At 38.1% G+C, this 27,678-nt stretch overlaps 1 protein-coding gene across 1 annotated transcript in view; it reads right to left on the bottom strand.

Annotated features, from left to right (window-relative positions):
- NAALADL2 (N-acetylated alpha-linked acidic dipeptidase like 2) overlaps positions 1–27,678 on the bottom strand; it is a 227,352-nt gene that overhangs the window by 23,752 nt on the left and 175,922 nt on the right. The gene's annotated exons all lie outside the window — the stretch shown is intronic.

Here is a 27,678-nt window from a genome sequence, read left to right as displayed (position 1 = left end):
CTGTGTGTGGAAATACATCTTCCTGCTGAACTACACCTAGCTGTGATTAAACAGAGGATTTCAGTCTCCAGGCTGCCAAGTCCATCACTGTTCATGGGAGCTATAAAAACACACTGACAAAAACATGCAAGAGACTTTCATTCATCTTCTTCATATCTTGATATTGCAAAAAGGGAAAAAAAATACCTGTAAGGCTGTGCTCTAAAATGGAATGATGGCTGCAGGTGATGGTGACCGTGTTGATAAAAATGTGGACTGAATAGAATCGTATTGTACAATTCTTCCCATGGTGTTGGGAGAGCAAGAATAATATCTATCCTTCAAAAGCAATATGATCGTTCCTGTGCTAAAAGTAGCATTTTAATTTTACAATAGGAAGTAGCAGGAAAAGACAACAAGCCTCAGTAATATTAAAAACAATAGCAGAGCAATTGAAAAGGAAAACCATCTCCCAGGAAAGTGGATGAAAGCAGGGTAATATCAGAAATACAAGTTTCCTGGAGAAAGATTAATAGAAGCTCACAACATTTCTCAGAAGGGACAAAGAAATGACCTGGCCACAGACTGGTTTGGGTTCAGAGACTGAGGGAACACGCTGTGCTATCAGCCCACACCTGAGCACAGGTGGGCTGGGACCCTATAGATATTCACCTCTAGAGAAAGCAGGATCACAGAAGGCATGAAGGAAAAAAACAAAACCCTACCTTATATAGACAGAGAAATTATGAGGAGGAATAATGTTATGCCATTACCAGGAATAACAAAGAACTAAGAGCGAACTCAAAGATAAAAAACACTATGTCTGGACAGCTGTATTAAAATATTACACAGTATACAACTGTGTAATAAAATATTACACAGTAACTTCTTATGAAGAAACTTCCCAATTCCTCAGGCCACCAATGCTCAAAAGCTATTACATTATCTATCAGTGATTATACACAAGAAGTGTCTGGAAAGCACTAAAAAACAATGGTCTCAGAGATACCTGAGAGGTGTAATGGAAACAGAATAAAATGAAACTGTTAGGGCAAGAGACTGTACCTAAACCAGGTCCATATAATCCAGCCATAAACAGCTGTAAAAAATCTGGTCCTAAATATCCAAATGCCGCACAAAATCCTTCCATGTCCTGCAGGGAACTCTTGCAAGATACACTGCCCCCAACAGGAGTTCCCTGTGAGTTGCCAGAAAAAAGCAACAGTGACACTGAAATATCATCCTAATAAAAATTCCACCTGGTATTCCACACGGACCCCACACCCACTGGACCCCAGGACAGCACTAGAGCACATCAAACACTTACATTCTTCCTTGATGGCCCATTTCTGCTAAAACTTTCACTAAATGGTGAAAAATTCATATTCATAGGTATTTTAGGAAGGGACATCAACAATTATACTTTGTTGCTCATACTTTACAATGTTACCACAACATTTAAGAACACAAAAACAAGGAAAAAATGCTTCTTTTGTGAAGCAGGAAAGGAGCATTTAAAGAGGACAATACCCTACAAAGCAACTTTCCTTTTTATCATTATCTCCTCCAGAATCTGGCTTCCTTTTTTAAAAAAATCTTGCCTTATTACTGTTTCTTCCAAGGCACTTTAGTTTGCTTTCAACTACAGCAGACCAAATCTGTTTTCTTTCCCACTACTTAAATAAAGCGATACCATCCAAAACTTATGACTGAAGCACTTTTATAAATTTTATAGTCTCTGTCTAACGCTGCAGACATCTGTGTGTTAGCAAACAGGTAGCAGTGGTGTTTATTAAATCACGTACTTCGTGGGCTAATCTGGAAGAAATCAATCATGTAAAGGAAAGCTCAGAGCATTGATCTGAACAGAGTAAGTAATAATGCTGCAGAAGCATATATCAAACCCACATAAAGCAGCAAGACAGGAAAGGCTACTGATTTCTTATTTATAGTCTTATTTTTGGATATACCATTCCCCTGAGCGCAACACTGAATATACATGGAAAATAAAGACAGGCTTCGGCCCCCATTTCCCAGGTGAAAAATGCATCAGACTGAATACTGAATTATTAAATGCAAGAATAATTTGGCAAAGAGTAAAGACAACGATTTTCTCATGAAGTGAAAAGCTAAAGCAGCATGACTGATTCTGTTCCTCTACTGAAGTGGTTAAAACACTAATGACAACTTCTCAAATAGCATTTATACATAACACACACACACAATACACACAATAATTGATGGAACATTTATACAATTATCAAGTCTATGAAAATATCTTAAGAGTTCAAATGCTAATTCATCCCAAAATGATTTTCTTATTTTAAAAAGAAAAAAAAAAATAATGACTAACACTTCCAGTGCACTTGGCTGTGGAAAAGGTGCTTTTTGCTAAATGGAAATTTATTTGATGAACTTCCAATTACTTTAAAGATAAGTATTAATATAAAACATAACAATAATTGTAGAGTTATACTGTATTTGTTCTCTCTGAGAGTGGTGAGGCCCTGGCACAGGTTGCCAGAGAAGCTCCATCCCTGGCAGTGTCCAAGGCAGGTTGGATTTGGCTTGGAGTAACCTGGGAGAATGAAAGGTGTCTCTGCCCATGGCAAAGATCAAAGATGAATTTCAAGACCCCTTCCAACTCAAACCATTCCGTGATTTTCTATGCACACTGCAAAACAAATCTGAATATTTAAAACAGGTTTATACCAAAGTAACATTATTTCAACGTCTTTTACCTTAAGGCATAAACATCTCTGCAGGAAGGAAATAACTGCTGTCCCTGCCTTTACTTCTCTGACACTGTGTAGATCCCGAAATACAAAAAGAAAAACTACAAAGTTCAAAAGAATGCTGGTTTTAAGGCTGATTGGATGATTCAGTATCACGTGATATTTCCAAATGATGTTGTTGTAGGTTCTTTTCCTGAGTTTTACAAACTATTCCTTCAGGAACTATGTTTTCTTGCAATTCTACTTATCTGTGAGCCTAATTTGAGTATAAAAGCCAATTTTTCAGGAACATCAGGTGGATCCACAACACTTTCTCAAGGTCTGTGACATAAAAAAATACCTGGATTAAACACACACAATATGTTCTTTTATATAAATTATAAATATACTGTACCATTTTAGCAGTTTTACAATGCAAATAAGGAAATGTAATAAAATGGAGTTTGGGCGGGGGGATTCATCACAGCTTTGGTTGGGCTTTGGTTGGGTTTCTTTGTATGTCACAGCTCTTTTCTCAGGGAGTTAAACTCAGTGCTCAAGACAACTTTCCTCCTCAAACATCCAAGCTGCCTACTAGCAACATAAAGCATGTCTACTGGCATACAAATTTAATTTTTTTTTTTTTAATATGAATCCTTTAAGCCCAGGCTAGATAAATGTGAAAGGCTCTTACACAGACCCAGTTTTGCTTTGGGGACACCCTGTTACTGAGCCTGCCTTGCAGGGACAATGCCTCAAGAGCTGTCTGGTTTTACCACCAAGGCAGGCACAGCCACCCCATCCTCCACTCTGCCCCAGCAGCAGAAGCTTGCAAGATGAATAAAATTAAAACACATTTAGTGGATATGAAGAGATGAAAATATTAGGTGTGAGAGAGATCAATCTGCTGGAATAAGCATCAGCACGCAGTGTGCAGGCAGTTTCTTTAACACACAAGTTTACACGCCAGTCTTGGAGGTTTTCTTTGGTGTTTTTTGTTTAGTGAGATTTGAAACTGTGCCAGCCTGTGCCTTGCAAACCTCAGTGGGTGGAAGTGCTGAGCCTTTAGGACATTTTTAGTTACGTTAAGAGTGTTAAAAATCTAAACAGACATCTCAGATGTCCTCATATGCCAAGTTACAAACAACACAATTTAAAAAATCAGGTAAACTGCTATGTTTATCCTTCTGTAAACACTGTCTTCAGCAGTGCCACACTCCAGCTTTACCTGCTGGGAAGAATTAGGCTCAGCTACTTGTAACCTGAGTTTTGCAGGCGCAACTCTTTTGAATTTCAAGCCCTACGCCTCTGCAACGCACTTTTAAAATTTTATTCCACGCATGTTAACAACACTTTACTGGCATCTGTGCACTTCCAGAGGAAACCAGCACACACAAAAGCATCACCAAAAGCAGGACAAACCGCGTGAGAGGAGAGGTAATACAACATAGCTGTGTGGTGGACCTGTGCAGATTCTCATCTCCATCCCCCTGTCCCTAAGACTGCCCCAGACAATCCTGGGCACTGAGCAGCTCTGAGCCTCAACTTCCTTTGAGAGCAGCATTATTTTATTTTTTTTTTAGTCATGTTTGCCCTCACACCTGGCACCTCTCCCTGCACACATTACCCCTGGGGTTCATGGATGAGGAAAGAAGATGGCAAAATTCCGTGCTATTTAGGGGGATCAATAACACTGTGTTGAAAATAACACATTTTTTTTCCCTCTTTTCCCTTCCCTAAGGTGAGAGGAAAGGTTTAACTTTCGGGACTGGTTATTGCACTGTCTAATCTCAGGTTTGAAGAGTTCTTTTGCATCAAGGGTCTCTCTTCCCACACATACTGATGAGCAGAGTGACCTGCTGAGAACTTCTGACATTAAACCAATTATAAACAACAGCTTCAGCCTCCACACCCATGTAAGGAAGGAATGAATATCTGCATATATTAACATCCCCCCTCAGAACCACAGTTTTAGTAATCTCAAATGTTAAAAAAATCAGCCTTCCTCACCTTCTCCCCACACCAAAATTGAAGAGATGTTTTTATTAATACAGGCAAATTTCATGAAGATGCTTTCTTCTGTTCCCCATATCCACTCAACTTCCTTAATGTTATCAGACTTCTTTAATTAAACACGAGAAGTTGAGTCAATTTAAATGAAATCTGTGATTCCCTGGCAATAACAATTTCAGCACCTAGTGTTACCAGATGAATGGCAGCAGTCGTGAGACTCATGATAAATTAATGAGCATTTTTAATAGTGGGATCTCAATTTACTGCAGAAAAATTTCCTGTGGAATCAGTCTACACAGCAGGTTTTTGATATCCATCACCTTCCAGAAAAGTTAACTGATTCACACAAGAAAAATCAGAGGCAGGAACATGAGAAAACAGTTCTTTGACCCTCTATCTTTCTGAAAACCACATTCCCATGATCAGGCAAAGAAAGAGAAGTCTGGCCACAAACATGTTTTGCATTAAAGATGTCAAACTTCCAAAATTCAAATTTCTTAAATATTCAGGAATACCATGTGTATGGGGGTGAGTTTTTTGTTTGTTTGGGGTCTTTTTTGGTCTTTTTTTTTTCCCCTTATTGAAATCTGCCTTGGCACTAGGGCATGTATTCACACCACAGATCAAATGGCATTTTGGGGTATCAGACACTGAATGGAACATGCTGGATTTTAGGACAGTAGAGGGCTCTCTGAGAAAGGACTGTGGAGAGTCTGTGCTGCAGTAGGTGAACCAGAGCACAGAAATTCCTAAGAAATACCTATTTCTGAACAAGAAAAGTGTGCGGCCTCACAAATATTAAATAATTTATTTCAACACCCCCCCCCCGCCTGCCCCCAAATAATTTAATATTGTTTTATTTACTCTTAGCACAGAAAATATTGATTGGGAAATAAAAGTGATTGTGAATAAAACATGGATTTTCTCCCTTTTCAGGTATCCTGTGCACAGGAAGCAGCACTTGACTGTTTGTATTAGGGTGGCACAGAGCACGAGGATTCCCCAAAATTACTTATTAAGATAATCCAGAATTATGGTAGCTTGGGCTGCCTCTGGAATACACATCTCTATTTACATGAATACACTATGTTTTTTACATGATTCATGATGAGGTTCTGAGGCGCTGATAAATTAAGGTCAAAAGTATCCTCTTAAGTGATTAATTTGCTTAAAATCTAATTTGTTGGCCAATTTAGTAACACACAGTACTTAGAGCAGTGAAAGTACATTTTGTATGGATTTCATTCACAGCTGGGAGTGGTCCTCCATCCCACTACTTTCAGTTTCTTGCACAAAAAAGAAACTCCTACTTATCTCTGCTTTGCTTTTTGTGTGCACGTAGAAATTACTGCTTTTCAGATTATAAATATATGGAGATTTTTGTGTGTGTGTGTATCTAAATGCATTTATGTGAATTTTCTAATATCATGGTGTGATTGATGGGGCTGTCCCAGGGGCTGGACTTCAATGATCCTTGTAGAGCCCTTCCAACACAGGATTTTATATGATTGAATTTAAAAAAATAATTTAAATTGCACTAAATTATGGTGAGGAATGATTCCCATGCTCTGGATTATAACTCCTTGGTATTACCCAGAGTTTCTTCCCACTCCTACCTTCCATCCACATCATGCTGCTCCTCACACAGTCAGAGCCTGGCCCGTTTTTGGCAGTTCTGCTTTTGTTACCCCAGGGGCAGAGAAGAGGGATGATTAACTCACTCCCAAGACAATGGCTTTATTGGGCTGGGCTTGGCACTGTGCACACAAACCTGTGCTCAGCCCAGGTTGTCTGGAGCTGAGGCAGAGGCACCTTCTGTCTGCACAGGGTCACTGCTCACAGCAAGCCACCAAGTCAACTATGGAGCACATCAGTGTGAGCAGCAATAATCTCGAGATGGTTTTCTAATCATCTATTTCATATTTATGCATGTCAAATTCTCCTGGTATCTGAACGCAAAGACAGTGTTGAATTGACTTCTAGAAGGGCCACTAGACTAAAACCTTAGGAGAAAGAGTTAGACTCATCCCCAGTGTGCGTGGCCATGAGCATGCAAAAGGATTGCAGAATGGTCTTTGCAATTCTTCAGTTCTGGCTGAGGAGGACACACCATGACAATACAGATCTTTACATCTTTACAAACCCTCATGCTGGATTTCTTAAAGAGAATTTAAAAAATTTGCTCTAGTGTTAAACCTTTTTTAGCTCCAGTGTTAAAACCAGGTTGCTCTGGTTACCAGCTGCAGACTCGGAGGGTGACAAATACTGAAAAGTTTGTTTTAAAGCAGAATGACCTGTACACAGCATTCTCATAAACCCAGATACCGTGACTGCACAGGAAATTACCTCCTAGATTCTTTCATTTTCTGCCCCTCTTTTGGTGTGGAGGAGGAGAGGGAAGCAGTGCTGGGTCCCTTTTAGAGAAGCAATTGTAGCTGCCTGGAGGTGGCTACAGGCAGTCCTGAGGAAACACATTCAGCTGTTGTTCTGGTACAAAGAGAAATATGTAATGAAATATGAAGCAAAATTCATCTCCACAGATCAGAGTGGAAGATCTCCAATGACAATGATCATGTAGAGAAATGGCATCTTGGACAGATGTTAACCATCTTAAACCAAAACTAGATAGCTTGCTTTTCTTTATTTGCATGCATAATAAGGACAACTGCAGGGTAAAACATGCAGCTAGCTATCAGTGCACATGCTTAAGCACAAAAAACTGCATTTTTTTCCTTGTTATAAAGGAAAGTTTGAAGCAAAAAAAGTAAAATCCTCTCAGAATAACAGACAAGAGGCATCAGTGCAGATTCTTGTGGACTGGTATGAAAACACAAACCAGGCTGTGATTAAGATCCTGGACATCACGACCTCCCATGCTACCAGAAAACAGCCTTCCCTGTGTTTGCTCCCAGTTAATGAGTGCCATTCCCTTTCCCTGCCTTATTTGTGTGCTTAGGACACCAATCAGGATGTTGGCACAACCAGCCCTCCTTACTCACAGGGTAATCGAAGCACAAGATGATGGGACTCAACAAGATAATTGATAATTTTGTTAACAGTTGCCAGACAGTTGGCTGGGCCCTGCTGGTCTCGGAGCCTTCCAAGGCAGACAGTAATGACTTACAGATAAAAAAAGCAGCAGTCCAAGTCTGCATTTAATCACCCAGGTTTCACAAGCACTCTGCAGAAACAGATCAGCCCAGAGAACTGTATGTTGCCTTACAGCCCTAATTAATCAGAATATCTCCTCACACGCTTCAAGGTACATGCGTGAACCAAGAGTCTTCCTGGACTGGAAGCAATCCCAGGATCACACATTCAAGGACATCCAAGTGCTTCCCCAGTTTCTATTTGATCTGGGAAGCCACTTCTTCTGCTGCATGTACAGGACTCGGTCTGAAACTTGTGGCATTGTTAAAAACTCGATAATAGTCATCAGAGGGGTGTAATAATAAAGAAATCTGAAATAGGGAGCTTCAACCACAGCCTTCAGTTTAGACCTTGATATCATCTTTTTAATCACTCTCCTTTTACAGAAATGGGTTTAATTGAACTCCAAATAAAAAGTCTCTAATCATACTTCATCAGCATGCAATTATTATTCAAGGGAAACCATATGTACTATTAAGCACTCTTAATTAAAATAATGCATATAATCTGCTTCAGCACCGAACAGTCATTCTCCTTGATGTTCATTATTATTTTTCTTCCATTATTGTGACAATACATTTTTTCCCTACTTTTCCTCATCTATCTCAATTTCATTTATACACTTTTTCAACATTAATGATCACGATATCAGGACACTGAGATGCATTAATATACCACCATCCTTAAACACTGCATTTGCATGACCTTCAAAATGAGTTAGACCTGACTATGGAGATTGTGAGACGAGGATGAGAAAATGCTATTAGAGGAGCCTCAAACCACACTCTCTTTAGCCCCAATTTTATTTGCATTTATGTCTTCTAAGTGGCCATACTGAAAGAAGAATATATGCCAGACAGCAGCCAGTCTTTAGACAGAATTTAGGGAGAACCAGGCACAATGAAAGAAAGAAACTGAATTTAAGAGTTGAAACACCTGAGGAAAACCATCCACAATGGATTAAGGAAATAGTTCCTTGAGGAACTTGTCAAACTTGGACAGTCAATTCAGCAAACTCAACAGAATAAACATTACGGAAAGAATAATGACAATACATATTGAAGTCTCCCTATCCTCTCAAACTCAGAAAAGCTGGGATATTTAATAGTTACATAGAGAAAATATTGCTCTTTTCTCTCCTGCCACCTCTTGATGCCAAGGTAGAACAGATTTTCCCTCTTAGGTCAGTCCAATCAGTCAGGATTGGAGCGCTGACAGTTCATTAAACACGACAGACTGGCCCTGGGGGACAGACACCAGTGAACCACAGTGCTGAGCATCCCAGGGAAGCTGGAAATACATCACCCTGCAGAACAGGGCTCATGGAGAGATCCATCACCATTAAAAGGCACATTCCACCTCAGGGGAGAATTCACTGGGGCTATCCCCCAGACACCAACATTTGCTGCAACTTACACAACGACGCTCAATTTCCTTCCAAGGGTTAGATTCTGCTCCTGGATTTACTTGCACAGGATTTACCACGCCAGAAAAGTATTTAAGCTTCTAACTAGTATCAGAATTCAAAGGCGGAATTTCTGTGATTTTTCCCCACTGTTTTTCATATCGGAACATTCAATCTTCAGTGTAACTAAAATAAGAAGCAATCAGTTGACTTACAGTAATGATTTGAAATTCAAACCTCAAAAGGAGATCTGCAATATCTGGAGTTATACTGTTTAGTATAACTTCACAAATAAAGGCGGGGTATCTTGCTTGTTTTATTTTAAAAAGAAAACATTAATTAAAGATGAATGTGTTTGGGCCTGAGCAACCTCCCCTCAGGCCTGGGGGAAATGCCAAGTCTGACAAACTCTTTGAGTCTTAGGAAATCCCAGGTCAGTTTGATGAACTTACTGAGGTATTTTATAATTACTTAGCATGTTCCTGAGACTGCCTTTTTACCTGAAAAAGAAACTCTCCTCATCTAACTTGTCCCTGAAAAACATTGATTAAAGACATAATAAATCATTTTTCCCATTACAGAATATTTATACAAAACAGAAAAAGAAAATTCAGATCATAGACTGGCCCTTAAAATTGATAAAGAACCCTCGCTGTAAAGCTCAAAGTATCTGAAGGTAAAATTGAGATTTATTAGCACATCTGGGTCTAAAATCATACACCTGTTACTAAAACCTTTAAATCATGATTTCATTCCACTGTATCTATAGGTGGGCTCTGTATTAAAGGGGCAAAGGCAGCATGATCTGATGGAAACAGCAAATATTGCACAGAGAAGCACATTTTAAAAGAATATGATCTTACAATACTGCAGGAAATGTTACTACTTGCTCTTCCAAATATAAGGACAACAAGGATGAAGATGTGATCACTTTAGTGAAAGGTAAGATGGAAAGGAAGTAGTTGAGGAGTCTGGAGAGTGAAAGGGATGGGAGTCTGAGAAAAGTGAACTGTTTAGAAAAAAACCAAGTTGGAATTTGCTGCACAACATCAACAGGAGCCTGGGCAATGTCTGAAAGAGGAGAAGGCAAGATTAAAAGGACAGCTGAGGAACATCATTTGGACATAACACTATAGATGGATTACAGGAGGAAAAAAGACTTGCAAGGCAAAATGTCAAGACAAGAGACAATTACGATGCAGAGAAGTGGTTTGATCATAAGACCAGAGAGAAAAGGATGGAATTAAAGAAATTCTACAGAACGAAAATGTACCAGAATCCTAAAATGTCCTTTAGCATACTATGTAATGAGTGTACACTCAACATAATTCCCCCATATTATATAAAATTTCGAATAAATTGTCCCCCAAAGTGAAAAAGTGGAATATGGCACTGACCCAGAGTGAACAAATAAATTAGTGGGAACATCCAAAGTGATATAAGCATGCACGTCTGTAAAGTGCACTTCAATTCATAGATCAGAGAAAAACTCTTTTCAAAACTCTTCCATACATTAAAACTGAAGACAGATGCAATTACAGATAATATTAATTTTTGTACTTAAAAATAAATTAAGACTTTCGAGACTCTGAGAACTCCCCCTCCCCCAGCCAGTAGAAAGGCATTTGATGTACTCTGAATAGCTTTAAACTCAATAAAAATAATCTTCAAAAGAATTTTGATATCAGAGTGAAATTTCTAGAAGATATTGCACTATGTCTACATCATACATCAAAAACACAAAACACATTTCTAAGTTTTTCGCTCGTATTTTCAGAAAAACTCAAAAGCCTTCCAGGAACTGTTCTGATCTTTTTGGGTATAGGATAATGCTGCCAGATTCTGAACCCTAACAAACACTATAATCATCCAAGCTTCATCCAAAAAGAATTATATGGGACATTTCTGGAATGAAGAACTGATCAGAATGCATGTTTGACACTGGGATTAAAGAAAAACAACAGTTTTCACTTATAGACAGATTTTAGAAAATGACAGATTTTAGAATTCACTCATTAGGTAAAATGAGAGGGTAACAAGTAACAAATTCCAAGTTTCCTAGAAACATTTAAACTCCATTTCACTTTATAAATACTAAAGATATTTGAAAGATATTTGAAACAGGAAAACTGGAAGTTACTCTATATCTCGCAGTTTTAAGCACTGAGGGTCAGTCAGGGCTGTCCCAAGGGAGTCTGGAGGCATCCTTGTGTCTGTCCATTCCCAAATGTTTAAATTTTCCATTCTGAGAACAGCAGACTCCAGACACAGTATTAGATTAGACCACTATATTATGCTGATTTGTTAGTATTTATTTTACCTCCAGTCCTCCAGCAATTCTCTGCACAAAATCCCCCTCTGTCCCTGAGACAGAGGTTAAACTTGACTGAAGACAGAGTTAATTTTCTGCTTACTCTGCTTAAGTAACAACTGACATCTGCAAATGAGGGGATATGAAGGAGGGCACCAGAACCATCTAAGCTGAAGGGTTTATTTGTGCAGAATATTACACTAAAAGAGCCCAGTAGCTATTAGTGATTATTAATCTTCATTTACAATAATAGCCATATTTAACAAAAAAATAATAGGCTACGCTGCAAGTCATGCAAATGCCTTTTTAATTGTCAGCCCTGCTAGTCTAAAAAAGCCTTCACCCTATTCATTCAGTTATCATTCTGCAGCTTATAATTAAAGTGCTAATGTATATCAGAATTCTTTGATCGTAAAATAAAGGATTCTTTTACCAAAGAAATTAAGAACACAGTAGTTACAGGAAATTCAAGTTTCCGAGTAAAAATTAAAAGAAACAACCAAAAGTGATGTAATTAAGGGAAAACTATTTCAATTGAAGAAGAGAAGGAAAAAAACTTTGTGAGAAGTCGTTTTGGATTGTGGAACAGTTCATCAAATAAAGCAGCATAAGACTTTTCTCTTTGTAGTTAAATACAACCTGGGAAGAAAGGAAGTGAGTATATTGTACCAGCACAAATGGACTAAATGACCTCAAAGTTCTTTAGTTTAATCTAATGAGCAGAGATAATTCATAAATCCTGAAATCTAACTTCAATTAGCATAAGTTATCATAATGGTTCAGAGTATCTCATCCATGGTATTTTATTTTCATTCTGAATTCACATTTGAGAGGAAAGAAAGTCAGCAGCATGTCACAAAGTCTAGACAAATGCAAATAAAAAAAAAATCTATGTGTAGTCATCTGAACTACCTACAAGCATCATTCTAAACACTGAGAGCAGCAGAACTCTTACCACAGTCCTGTGTCTTAATGCTCAGTGTGACCAAAACTTGATGTGGCAAAAACAACAACAACAACAACAAACCACCTAAAAAATCTAGAACTAATTTTGGGTTTTAGTCTGCTAAAAAGAATCCTCTTGAATTGCTGAGGATATTAACTGGAGTAGGTGTCCCCCCCAGCCCAGGTCAGCTGGCAGGTACTTAACTAAAGCTGGTAACTAAAAGGGATGGAGTGAGCAAGATCCCACACTGCTTATCTGCCACCAGTCTCTCTGAAAATGGATGCTGAGCTTTGAAATAACTTTTCAAAAGCAACTATTGGCTCAAAGATGTGAGTGGACACCAGGCAACCTTGGCTCTTAGTTGTGGTACTGTCATCCCTTCCCTAACTATCTGCTTCTCAGGAAAAGTGATCTTATTTAATACACAAGGGTTTTAAAAAAAGTCAGCAAAGCCTAATTACATCCCACAGCTATCAATCTGCATTCAGTTTCCATGAGCTTTGGATTAGGCAGCTCAATACATTCTCCAAACATATTACTGTGGTTGTTTAACAGTGTAAAGGATGTGTTTTGCATTTTCCTCTTCATTACTTTCTTTGAATTAAAACCACTAAGCCTACCTAGCAAGAAAAGCAACACAAATCAGTGGACTAAACCAACCAAACTGAAAATGAGAAAGAGCTCCTTTCTTAACATTAAAAATCTTCCTATGAAAACCACGTGGGTCAAGATCATCTTAAGTATTGCCTACATGGACACTAAAAGAGAGATTCCTAGGCTGCCTTTTGAGACACTTTGAAAACTCAGATTATTGGAACAGACACTAAAGTTATTAGTTGCTCATTGTCAAAGCCATGCTTCAATGATTTTATCACCTACCTAGCCCTACAAGAATGGAAGCTTGAAAATCCACTCCAACTCAGGAAATTATGGTAAAAACAGTCCAAGAAACACAATTATGGATCACAGGGAACTGCAGGATTTTTCCAGAGTATATATACTCCCCAATGATTTGTTCTGTTTTTCAGAAAATACAGGAAAACCATACATGCAAAAATTAGAAGTTCATAGTACTTTGCTAATGAGTTGCTTAGCTTAAGCTCAAGTAGCTCTGAAATGCTCATGCAAAGAGTAAGAAGAATGAATGGTCACTATATTTTTTTCTTCTTCTAATCAAGAAAGATTTCAATGAATGAACAAGGCTTAATTCAATGTCAATAAATGAACAAGGCTCAATGGTTAGAAAAAACATTTCCTTGTGTAAGTAGCAAACATTGGTTAGCTTCCCCTCCATAAAGGTTGTATTGCTTCACAAGTTCAAATAAAACTAAAAATTGGTAGAAATAGCTTAATAACAAGGACATGTTTAATATAGTTTCTATGAAAATTTAGAGAACTGTCCCAGCTGAGAAAAGAAATTTTTAAAAAGTACTCTCTTCAACTCTTACAGCCTTTGGAAATCCACTGTTTTCTTTGCCTCCTCATGAAAATAACAAGTGTCAGCCTGTAAATCAAATGACTATATTTCTTTCTGTTTTCTTTCCAGTTTTTCATGACTGCTTCCATATTTCTCCTATGAGTGACAGACAAGACCTGTGTTCTGATGGAGGAAAACCTGAGCTCTTAGAGTTCTCCTCGGGTTAATACCCTGCCAAGAGCCTCCAACAGAAATGCATGGACTACCTGAAAAAGACTATGGACAAACATACCCCAAACAGAAAAGAAAAAGCAAACTTACCCCTTAAACTGTTTACAGAGAAATTAAATTTCCACCTTAAGCTTTTTACAGAGAAATTAAATTAAAACAATCTTTCACAGTGAAGGGTTATTTTAGAGGGAATTCTTTATGTGTTAGGTCCCTTTGAAGTTGCTGTTTAAAAATTAAGGTGAGAATATCTGAGGGTCTGGAACACAACTTGCAAGTAATGTACTGAAGACAAACGTGATTATGCAAGGTATTATATATTTCAACCCTCTGAAAGCAATTTACACACCTTTAACTGATTACACTTGACAATATGAAAGTAGGAGGAAATAAAGGGGAATAAGAATATGGAAAATGCTCACTAGCATCTTCTTGAGGGTTCCATTTATAAAGCACCCTTAGGCACAACCAAGGAGCCCAACTCTTGGCCTGACAGTGGAGATGTTTTGCAGTGTCACAGAACATTTACAGCCAGCATGAGATGCTGTAGGTAAGCAAATAAAAAAGACAGGCAGTACAACCAAGTTACAATATCTGAAGTGCTGATTCCCCACACATAAATTTGGAGATTCAGTAATAAGTACAGCAATTTCAGTCTAATTCACGTGTAATAGTGAATTGCCTTTCCTGGTATGTTTAGGATGTTACAAAGCAAAGTTACACTTGATCACTGCCCAGGTTTGTAGACTAATGCTGGACAGCAGCAGTGAGGACTGGGACAGTGTTGATTTGGCCAGTTACGTCCTTTCCTTATAAAAGCTCTAAAGCTCCAATCTGTTCCACTAAAATCCCATTTTCTTAAATATGATAAAAGCCATGAGGATATAAATAGCTTTCAATGAGATACTAGAAAGTCATGGCAAAGCGTATTTTAAGGCAAAGGAGTAGTTTTTTGTTGTTCCTACAGTATTCCCACAAGACCAGCTCTACTTCTATGATCTGCATCAGTGAAGCAATTCAGGCAGAAATGCACAAAACTTGAAGGTTTTTAATTAAATGAAACATATTTCAGCAGCATATGTCACAGCTTTTCTGAGAGATACACTAAGGTAGTATTCATTCTCCACTGATTCAGTGCAAGTTTTTTATTTCATGTATGTTCATAATGATCTTTAATTTAGATGTAAGTCTTACTAGTAACTAAGGCAAAGAAAACACAAGCAGCAAATAGAATCATCCTTCTTCCAGCAGTGACACAATGAACATGATAGAATATGAAGAGACTACAAGGGGCTTAAAAAAATGTTTCTTGATGGCATCTAAAAAAGAGCAAAAAACCAAACCCCACCCAACTGTATGCCCACTGGGTTTATTTTATAGTTTCTTACTGTGTAGCAAAATTAACCTAACCCAGGACTAGGCTATTGGATAAAAAAATCTCTACAGAAGCAAGACAACTGAGAGCCCAATTTACTGAAAAAGCATGAAATTCTTGTTATCATTTCTGCTTCCTTTTCTCTCCTCCAAATGATAGAACAGAAGAAAAGTACATAGCTGAACTATAAGCAGGGGGAAAAGAGAAAAAAATTGAACGTACTGATCAAACCCACATGCTTCCGTTTCTTGGGCTTCTCACCAAGACTCTCACTTCCTTGTTTTGGTTTTTGATCCAATTTAGAATATATTGGGAAACAACTTCATGCACTGTAGTATTTTCTAAGGGCTTGCTACTTTAAAAACTTTGTATAAATTTGCAAGTGTTGATCTCCGTTTTTAAAAGTCCACCAGGAAAACGTATCAACAATTTAGTGTGCACAGAAATGGACGATGGAAAGTAGATCATTAACAACATATCACCTGTTTCCGGGCAGGCTGAATGCATAGGATATTAAATGGGACACAGATTTATATCTCCTTATTTTGGAACTAGAGCTCAGCTTTTAAAAACATGCTCACGTAGCCACTGTCTTCTGTTACGTAATCACAACACAACTATGCAAAACCTGCCAGAATTTGGGTGCTCCTGCCAATCTAACAACCCCTTTTCTCAGGCAAGAAATCGATTTCTCTTGTCAGGACATGAGTGCTGGGTAAGAGCAAAGCCAAGGCCTTCCCCTCACAGGAAACATCTGCCAGCAGGACATTTATGGGGCTGAAGGGCACCAGCCAAGCACCTTCATCAAAGCCTTCACTCTCCTGCACTCTGGCCTGGGAAAATGGTGGCTGTAGAGGCACCAAGAGCAGAAAACTTGCATGCTTCAGAGATTTGAAGTTTTGAAGTAAGTAAAATTCCTAATTCTATTTATTTATTTTTTTTAGAATTTGCTACTTCAGCAAAATTTACTTTGTATTTGGACAACTTAGCTTTTTTCACATTTATCTGTTTTTTTTTTTTTTTTTTTTTTTTTTTGGGTTTCACTGATACAGTAGTGCTGTTTGGAACAGCAAATAACTTACTAATTTAGGACAAGGCTCATTTTTAAATGAAGTGATATAAATGAGGAATTTAGAACACAAATTTTCCGAGACAGGCTGGTTTAGATAAGAACTTGAAAAAAGTATGTATAGCATACTTTATCTGGGAAAAGTAATTGTTACTTAGAACACAATTAGAAATAGCTCCATACTGCCAAATCATTGTTTCTCCCCTCTGCTATGAGATTTTACTGTGGACAGAGATTTTCTTCCTGCAAGAGAACGGGAACACAGTGGAAGATTCCCAACCTCATGTGGAAAAAGAAGAAAAAGAGATGAGACAGAAGAGTTTTGATTAACTCGTTTCCTCAACATTCAGCATTCAGTCCACTACATTATGCAAAATATCTATTGAGTTACAAGTAAGATTTTTTATCTTTGTATTTTTTTTTTTGGAAGCCATGATACAATGTCATTACAGTTTTGGCACTTCAGCATAAAAAGAAATGTTTCATTCTCTTTGCCTCATTAGGATCTCATACGAGATCTTGTCAGCTGCAAGTTTGTTCAGTTTATCTTAAGAAAAAAGGAAGAAAAAAGCTTAAAATTTCTCTTAGATATGTCAATCAAAAGCAATGCACTGGCTGGAACTCCAAGTTCAGAAGAATATTGCTCATGTCAATAGAGACAGAATCTTTCTGTGGTCCCATTTTCTTCACCACTTTTAGAAGAGATGGTATTTATGTAAAGACCCAACCTCACCTTGCAATTACCCCAAAATCAAACTGTGCTGTAGAGAGGGGTTCAGTCAATGATTCCATCATGTATTTCTCATTATGTGCTCTTTTCCTAGCTGAGAAGTACTTTTTCTAGCATCACAGTTTCACAAAAGATAAATAGTATTCAAATTAGAACTGGCCAGGGAGACCAGATATTCAATCTTAAAACATTTCTTGGCTGTGTGAAAATTATTAATTCCAAAACTCTCGTGATTCAACTCAGGATACTCTGCAGGCTGTGCTCATTTAAATTCAAATTTAATCCTTCCTTTCCAGTCATGTAGCAAAGACACACTCCTGTAATTCATGTTCTTTCATGCAGCTCTGTTTTTATTGCATTTGCAACAGTTGCTAAACAGCTCCTCATATCAGATCTTCGATTCCAACAGACAGACCTGCCTTGATGTGCTCACATAATTTTATAATCTCTTATTCATTATCCTGTTGTGCTTTTTATATTCCAATGGAGCTGTTAGGAATGGCAACTGTTAATAGTGGGGACTGCATGAATTATTAGTTTTTATGCCAAGATGAAAGTGTTGATTGAGGACAGAGCAGTGCTGTAGGATCACGGCTCTTTCTTCCCCAAGGAAGTTCCCATGAACTAGCTGAAGAGGAATGCAGAAATTCCCAGGAACTGTGTACTGTGCTTTCACCTCATGCAATGTGACCTCTGACATGGCAAACTAACAGCATTTCACTTTGCTGCCATTTCAAACAAAAGCTAGTGATGAAGCAGATATCCAAAATGCTTTTCTCACTAGGAGTTCGACCCTTTTGCTTTGTATAATCTGCTTACTGCTGATGTCTGGAGCTGGTGAATTTCTAGAGCCAATCATTAAAAGCATGTTCTGTGTGCTGGGTAACCAGATTATAAATCATGAGACTTCACAGAGCTGGTGTAAAACTCATTTTCAAACCTTTCCAGGCTCACGAATGGTGCTAAAGAAAAAGGCTAGCAGAAGGCATGCACAGAGAACAGAATGGAATTGACTGTTTCACTGGAAAGGACCTAGAAGGTGTGACTGCCTGGCCAACTCAGGGCTGACCAGGTTACTGCAGAATGTTGTTAAGGGCATTGTAGAGATGCCTTTGAAGCACTGACAGGATTGGGGGAGTGAGCATCCCTCTAGGAAACCTGTTGCAATGTCTGACCACCCTCTTGGTAAAGAAATGCTTTCTAATATCCAGACTAAACCTCCTCTGGCACAGCTCAGCACCATCCCCACAGGTCCTGTGGTCACTGCAGGTATCCTTCAGGCTCCTTTTCTCCCAATAAGGCAACCCCAAAGCCCTCAGCTGCTCCTCACAGGACCTGTGTTCCAGCCCTTCCACCAGCTCTGTCCTCCTGGTGGCAATCCTTGCCTTCAACACCCAGAACGGTAAAGCAAAAACCTTTAGATGGCTGCATAACACAATCTCTTCTCTGTACCTCATCACCTGGCTATGGAAAATCACCTTCTGGCAGTGCCGTTCTAACCAAAACCACACACTCTTGAACACACTGCTTTCTGGTAAAAAAAAAGGGAAAAAACCGTATTAATCTGTCTTTCATTTATTTCCCCAATTACATAAACTGTGATTATTTAACTACAGCTTGTGGCAAGTCACACAGTTTGCAAAAATTGAGAAGCACACAACAAAAACATTGGAGTCTGAGTAACTAAACAGCAAACTAAATGCCACAAGTCAGGCTTGGCTAGATTTGTGTTTGATTTAACTCTGAAAAGGAGCTTTCTTAAACATACAGCACAGCAACTAGTTTGTCTTTAAGTACTGAGCAACACTAAAGCTGCATTATGGAACCAGTTTATCAGTGGTAAATAAAAACAGTGGTTCCCTAATAAAACTGGGAGATGCAAATCTGCTTTCATAGAGCTCAGTGTTCAATAACTCATCATAAAGATTGCCAGAACTAAAAGAGGAAAGCATTTTTAGGAATTTCACTGAAGCATATACTTCCCTAAATGCCAAGTAATGCATGTCCCTTAGGTTTTCAGCAAATATTGTCCAAATGGATTCACTAATATGAAAGTGTATTTACAAACCCCACAACAGATTTATACAAACCATAACAGATATGTAGATCTTACCAATAAAACATAAATAAAGTTTTGATTAGTTTTTGATTTTTCCCTTGCACTTTGCCAGTACAAGCAATAGATTTAGTTCTAAATCACAGTTTTGGGGCTCAGATGTTAGCATCAGAATTTAAAATTACACACACAGCCCTTACACATTAACTCTTAATCATGTTCTATAAATTCCAATCAGAATTTCTACAGTGAGTTCTTGAAGTCCAGATGTAATAATGAGTTTCATAAAAGGCTCTGTAATCTGTTTCTCATGTTCTCCTTCAAAGTTCAAAATAAATCATATTCCATCCACAAAACTCCTCGGTTGTTGAGGTTTATTTGTAAAAACAGCAATTTGTCATTATATGGCATGTTTAGCCACGATTTTTCTACTATTCTATTGGAATACCATCAACAGCAGATGCAGAGAGGACTATCTACATTTAAGGCATGCATTTTAAGCAGATCTAGGAATCAACTTGCCACAGAACTGGCGTGCAAAGAACTGATCGTCCTCAGGCCAGCTTTAACACCCTTTCAGTTCAGATTGCAGAGCCCAACAGGAATGATGCTGTGACAGGAATAAATAACCCCTGTGCCACGTTCCACGTGCACTTTTCACTGACATCTTTCCACAGGCACCAAAGCCCGCGTGGCAAATCAGATCTGAGAGCTGAAAACAAAACAAAGCCTAGAGCAAAACCAACAGCAAACCCAAATGATTGCTGTTCTGTCAGACAGAACCCAAGCCTGCTCACTCCGTGGCAGAATCCAGATTGGCTCAGGGGGACTGGGAAACCACAGGGTAAGCAACGTTCAACTGATGGAGATGTCTGATGAGCTTAATTATTACATTAGCTCCAAAGCCTTCGGAAAATCCAATTCCAACAGCAGGTGTTAAAACCTGGCACTCAGCTCGGGATTTGATGGGATACAGGTGACAGGAAGGCAAGAGGCAAGGAAACAGAAGTGATGAAGCAGAGACAGGTGGAAGAGAGTAGTCCTTGTTATTTTAAGAATTGTTTACTCAGGTTCCTGAGACACTTCTGAAAAGCAGGAAAAAAGTTGAACTGACAACTTAAATTCCAAAAATGTTCCTCCATGGGAAGGTCAATAAATTATATTAAAAATAAGATATGAAACAGTGAAAGTTGCTACGTTTTCTTTAAGCACTTACAGAAATTGCTTCACATAAATACTATTTATATAATTCCTTATATTACATACAGGCTTTCTATTAAAAACTCATTTGCCAAATCATCTCATGACAGAGCAGCACCCAAAAATCAAAGGACACAATGTGCTGAGCCCCAGGCTCTACCCATCCAAGGCAATACTCTCCTTATTTGAAGTGAAAATAAAGACAAGAAAAAGGAACTTTTTCTCCATGTTGATTCAATCAATTTTGCTTTTTAATGACACTTAAAACTTCTGTAGCCAAGCACTTATTCCGCTGAGTCTAATCAAGTCTTTCAGCTGCATAAATCCAAGTATTTAGCCTTTTGTCTGCAGAGTGCTCCTCTGCATCCTTTTAAGCCTTGGGACTGAATTCCTGTCTCAAGCACAGCACAGAGCTGGGAGATTACCAACAGGATCCAGAATATGGTTTATAATTGAATTCCCAACAGGTCTGGCATTCACAAAGCCAAAAATAGATACTTAATTCTGAAATATGAAGAGTTGGATCTGCAGCTGCTGCCTCTCAGTTTGTACCTGAATATCTGAGGGTGCATCCGCACTTACAGACTCAAACACTTCATGAGCAGCTAAAAAACTGACAAATAATTTTTATATGAGCCCTTGACATCAGCCATTGGCTCCTGTACTGGGTGAAGGCAGAGTGAACCTCACTGAAGTACAGGGCTGTAATGGAGTTTTTGGGCTCATCTGTTTCTGTCAGGTGCATTTACCTAACAGAGGGCACTAATCACTAGTTTTTAAGAAGCGGAAATCTGAATGATTAAGAAATGCTGGTGCCTTGTCCGATGCCACAATGCTATCAAAAATAGATTCCTCAAAATGGTATCTCAAGTAAACACCCTAGAGAGGAAATTAAAAAAAATTAAAAATCACGCTATTTTCACTTCCGTGTTTTAAAAGCTGTTCTTTAAAAAATGGCAATACATCCCTTAGAATCATGATATGTTGCAAAAATAAACTAATTTGAGAAGAAGACGGTGAATTTTTTGTTGCTTTGGATGTTTTGCAAAGCTGTGATTAAAAGTCTGCCAGTTTGCCAGAGTCTACAACTGCCAGTACTCTCTTAATTAATAATAATAAAACCTGTGTTACATTTAACATATCTCATAAGAACATAGAAAATATCACAGAGTAGATAATCTTTAGTAGTATCTTTTTCCAAGTATTTCAATTACATTAAGTCTGTGTGTATACACAGCTGGAATAAGCCAGTAGAAGAATAACTTCACCAATTAACTGCTTTGAATAAATAAAAAAAAAAAAAACCAGTCAGATGCAAATGTGTTGCTATTTATTTGGCCACTTAGGACTTTGAACTGTTTTGCCAAGAAAATAAATGTTATCCATTTGGAGTTTGATTGTTCTAAAGAAGAAGTCACCCAAGAGTAGGTGGATCACATCTGATGTGAGATTACTTTGCTGCTGGTCTGTGATAATTTAGAACAGATTAAGTGGAACTTTGGCACCGTCTCAGAATATCATCCAGTATCCATGTACACCCATCAGTGATACATCTCAGCAGCAAAATAAATGGGCCATTCTTTCATCTAAGGGAAAGACAAGCACTCTCTGAGACTGAAGAATTATCACATAACTAAGATAAAACTACTTTTTTTATGAATGGCTTCTTAAAGTAAGCACCACTCAGGACATACAGTTTTATTGATAACCTGATTTTGAAGAAATTTCCATTTATTTCTACGGTCATATCAATTTTAGATGAGGAAAAGGCTGCAGCATACTAGAATATCCTATTCCATTACCCTAGAACAACTTCTATCCTTCTTCCCTTCTACCCTTCTGAAATGTTGCTTTTCATTTATTGGCTACTGGATTCTTGTCCTGGAACATTTAGGTCGAAATTCAGTACTTTGTAATGTTAGTTTAAATTTTGAACTGGAATTATTTTAGTAGATGATACAGATGCTGTACCTTTTAAAATCAATATTATATGTGCACGGTTGGAATTAGGCTGCAATTTATGAAACTCCTATCCATTAGTTTTACAAGAAGGTATTAAAATAAAAAATAGCTTCATAGCCGGCGTATGATCTCTGCTTATGAAATAGAAATACCATTTCCACTGTGGGAAGGTATATCTTTTATATTGCTTTGGTTTTATGGTTGGTTTGCTACAGACAAAACCCAGCCCCTGGCCCAAGGAACTGCTGGTGGGTGGGGTGATCACTCCTGTTGGTTAATTCAATCTCATTAACATCAACACACAGGCTTGAATCTCTTCTGTTGGACTCAAATGGAAAATGGGATTGTACTTGAGCATGTGAGTCCTGAAGGCCAAACTGACCCTGCTCAGGGGGAGTCTGGTTTATTTGCCTGTGCCCCTCCTGGTTTTCCAGGTGGGAATACTCTGTGACTCTGGAATCCTCCAGTCCCCCAGGGACCTTCAGCAGGAATGGACTCAAGAAGGTGGGTGCTGCTCTCCTACATCAGGTGCCTGAATTCTTTCATTGCTGTTAACACCTTCTGTCTGGGGCAGAGATTGCAGGGCTTTGCCAACAGCAAACTGAAATGTGGGCTCAGGCTCACAAAGGTGAAATGGAGACAGACAATTCCCTACTGCTCAGCAGAGCCTTTCTCTTCCCAAAGCTGCTGAATCAGAAAACCCAGCCCTGATGTTATTGCAGGATAATCTCTTTCCTTGTCCCTGCTGAAATAAGAAAACACAGTTTAACCATCCCCACCCTTTCTGATACACGGTCTTCAGCCCACAGTTCTCTGAAAAACACTTTCAGTTTTATAATTCTAGTTCAAGGCTCATCATCTGCTCTGAAACTAACATTAATTAGTGTAATGCTGGCTGTTTAATCCTTGAGTGTCTCAGCAAACTGGGAATAGTCTCTTATTGACTACACTTGTAACAAAAAAAGCTCTACAAACAAGATGTTCTTGCTGGGATTTTGTAATACCTTCATTTACATTGTTTTTTGATTCATCATAAATTTTTTAAGTATACACTGGTTTTGTCTCACAGCTTCTACACTTGACAACATTTCTTCATGTTGTCCAGTTGTATTTGAAAAGACAGTCTTCATGCTAATTTTGCAATCTTTCATTTCAGGAGATCTATTTAGAAACATGTAATTTTATTTTTTAGTTATACCCAGTTGAACTGTCTGCATATCAACATATTAGAAGACAAAATATAAGAAAAAAAAGGACAAGGGCAGAGCACAATTTCATGCACAGGATTATGTTACAAAAGCATCTTGAGGATTTTTTTATCACTGAGAATACATCAGGCTTGTCACACACAACCAGTTAAAAAAACCATTCAGAATAAGAATTTCGAATAAAGATTATCTGCCAGTGGGATCAGATTTTCACAGCACATCTGCAATGAAGGCATCAAAGAGCAGAGTTCTGAACCAGGCCCAGCCACTCCTGCCAGTGCCACACAGTGTAAAATGCAAGTAGAGAATTTCATGGTGCTGCACACTGAAATCTGAAGTTTCAGCTGTTTCTTTTGGCTCTTGACCAGGATTTAAGAGCTAAATTTAAATAAGGGCAGACATTAGTTTGTGCTTAATTTATACTTCTAGGTTCCTCCAGGCATCCCATCCCTCAGATGGAGTATGTTGGTTCTCAGGAGCTTTTCCCCAGGACACACACTTCTTATGCATTGTCTAGAGGTTTAATTTCAGTCTTATCCTTCCTCCTCTGGATGGCTACAATCCCAATAAATGCTCAGTATCAGGAGCATGGCAGCAGAAAAGTTCAGCCATCACTCTGGCACCAAAACAGGTGTCCACATTTAAAGACATGGTTTTAACCACTATGGATTGGGCTAAGTCTCCTAAGGAAATGTGCCATTTCAAAATTCCTTAAGACAACCCAAAGCCTTAAAAACTTGGTTTTGAATTCAGGAGCGAGCTCATGAAACAAAATTCAGTATCTGTAGACTTCAGCATCTGCAATATCATCATAGCTATGTAACAGAACAATACAAAGAAAAACACATCTAGAATACACTGTACACCAAAGGAAGTTACAAGTATGCTCTAAAAATTAATAAAAATAAAGAAACATTCACTTTAGCTGCTGTATTTCCCCAGATCTTTCTGCAATTTGTTTGCAAAACCAGCTAATTAACTCTTAGTACAAAAGCAGCTATTTCCATCCCTTGTCACTTGAGCATATACTAAAGTTCCACTGACTTTATGTCATATTCACTCAAATGTAAATTGGAATAGTCTAAATGAAAAAAAAAAAAAAAAAGGGAAAAAAAAAGAAAAAAATGAAAGAAAAAAAAAAAGCATTACTACGTTACTGTTAGTAGAAACTTCATGTTTTAAGAGGCATGCACTGGGGAAAGAACTGTCTGATTTGACATCTTTGTCAAAAGATCTGTAGACAGAAAAGAGCTCCTACAGAGAGCTGCTACAACAGACAAGGTACTTTTAGAGTACCCAGAGGAACTATTCCTCTAGAATGTTGGCATCTTCTTTAAAGAAAAATTCATCTTCCTTGTAAAGCCACCAATTCCAGTACACGTGTGCCAGTAACAAATGCCTAGGGTAGTACTGATGCTAAAGAATGGATTAATAAAATTAGAGTCTGATAAATTCTGTAACTAAGTGTGTGAAGAACAGGATAGTGGGAAACAGGGGAATATTCAAATAGCCCCAGGCATATTCCTACCTATTAGAGAAGCAAGCTTCAGATTTGTTTTTTTAGATTTGTTCAGATTTAAAGTTGTTGGATTTCAGTGGTTGAATACAAATCAAATTATTCTATGATTCCATAAACACATGTGTTGAATTTCCTTCGAAAATGGATGCACTTGTCCAATTGTTTGACATCCCTCACAGCAGACTTACACTTTTGAAATAATAGCAAAGGATGCACAATAAATTTTTCTCATGACGTAGTAAAAAGCCACTATTGGACAAACTGAAAACAATCATTTGACTTGTGCAATAAATATAAAGTGGCTTCTCTGTACAGCCGTGATCATCAACCAGCAGGCAAAACTTCCCACCAAAATAAAAACACCTGTCACAGACATCTTTGCTGAGAGAGCAGCAGTCAGATGTAAACTAAAACAAGGCACAGCAAGGGAAAGAATTGCTGTGGAAAATGTAACTTCTTTCCAAGGCAGGTAAGTCCCTAACTAACTAACTAACTAACTAACTAGCTAACAAACAAACACAGGCACTCACATGGCCTCAGGACAGAAAAAGAAGTTCAGCTGGTCACACCCAGTAGCTGAAATTTCAGCAAATCCCAAATATTTCTTGTATTGCACCTTCAGAAACGTAGCTCCAGCTTTGAAATATTCCAGTCTTTGTCTACAGCTTCAAACAAATCAGTTTTTAAAAGTTCATTCTGTATTCAGGTGAGGAAGTGGTTACTTGGTTACTGTAAATAACATTTTTGATTCATGGCATTTCATTTTCTCGTATATAAAATAGGGATTAAACAATGTTTCCTCTCACTCTTACCTATCTTCTTTTGCTTATTCAGATTGCTGAAATTTGCAGTAAAAAGTGTGTTCCATGAGATGTACAAACAACATCAATCTTGGCTTTCTATCCTAAGATTTAGGATGATTCATTATGTATCAGCTTAAGTGTTTATCCTATGGTTTGATTAGATCAGATGGAGCTGAAAAAATTGCTTCCTTTACTTAAATTCCAACTCTGGTTTGAAAAATGATGATTTTTCTTCCTTTTTACTGACAGTTGGCAGACAAATACTGAGAGTACCCCAGTACAATTCTGGTCTAAAGGAGAACTTCAGGAACTAATGGTTTCAAAGACCAAGCTGGTTAAGACACATTCTGACAGAAGCCAATGATAATCTTCTTAAAGAACACAGAGTTTTATTGCAACATCAAAAATACTTAAGGAATATAGAAGTAATTCTCTGTTTTTAGTCAGAGAACTGAACAGTTAAGAATGTTCACGGACAATCCATGGGGATGGTTTCTGCACAAGCCATGCTACCAATGGGTTTTTGTTGATTTTTCTCTTGTTCATTGAAACCACAGTTCCTGGTTGTTTTGGTATTTTCATAGTTGTCAGAGTCATCTAAGCTGAAATTACATTCCAGTGACTAATAAACAATAGAAAAAAAGCCCAGAAACAATCTTGTAATACTGGAGCCTTGACATCTTCCCACAACCTCACAAATATATTTCACAGGAGGAAATGTAATTAGTTTTGTTCTGTAATCATTCTTCCATTTTGAAGGAAGCATATTAGCATATCAGCAGAAAAGATATGGACAATTTCAGAGGGTAGGGGAATAGACCTGTTTTTTAATACCTGATTTAACCAAGTTGAGCTGTGTTGGATGGTACAGCTGGTTCATCAATTTTTTACCAGAGGTTCTGCAATTTCAGCTTATTTTTATTACCTAGTCTTTATCCATCAGAGTTCAAGTATAAAGTGCGAGAGTCCTTGAGGCTACTTGCTTTTAGGAACAAAGAGCTACTGAGAAATTCCAAGCATATCTCCCCTAAATATGCTGGAGCAGATAGAGAATATGCTGTCTGGCCAAACACAGTATGACTGTCTGTCAGAAAACCTCATGTCTTTAGCAGCAAAGCCACCTCTCTCACATCTAATGCTGAGAAAATCCCCAGATAGCTTTTTTCTTTTTTTTTTTTCCCCCTTGAATGTTGTTTACTTCCCTATTCACCACAATTAATAGAACATCCCTGAAGTTACTGTGCCAGGTTATATCACCAGATTTGTTCTTGTTTTTATTGCTGCTGACAATAGCCACAGAATAAAATACACACTGGTAGAAGGGAGTTTTCAGCAGGTTTGTATTTACCCTCTGCTTGAACTGGATTATATGTTCTTTCATGCACGAAGGCTAAAGGTAAAACAAAGAGTCTCACTTGTGTGCTTAAGAGAATATGTGCTAAATCAAACCATTCCTGTGAAATACTGGTGCCTGTGCTGCTCTGCAGGAAAACACCAAGTTTGGGTTGTTTGTATTCACAGTGTCACCACAGACAATAGAGTTGTGCTTTAAACAGCTCAAATACCATCCAACCATAAATACCAGTAAGATTC

Source organism: Sylvia atricapilla, chromosome 10 (genome assembly GCF_009819655.1).
Source record: "Sylvia atricapilla isolate bSylAtr1 chromosome 10, bSylAtr1.pri, whole genome shotgun sequence".
Lineage (NCBI taxonomy): Eukaryota > Metazoa > Chordata > Aves > Passeriformes > Sylviidae > Sylvia > Sylvia atricapilla.
The sequence above is the reverse complement of the archived record's forward strand: the minus strand, read 5'-3'. Positions and strand labels throughout refer to the sequence as shown.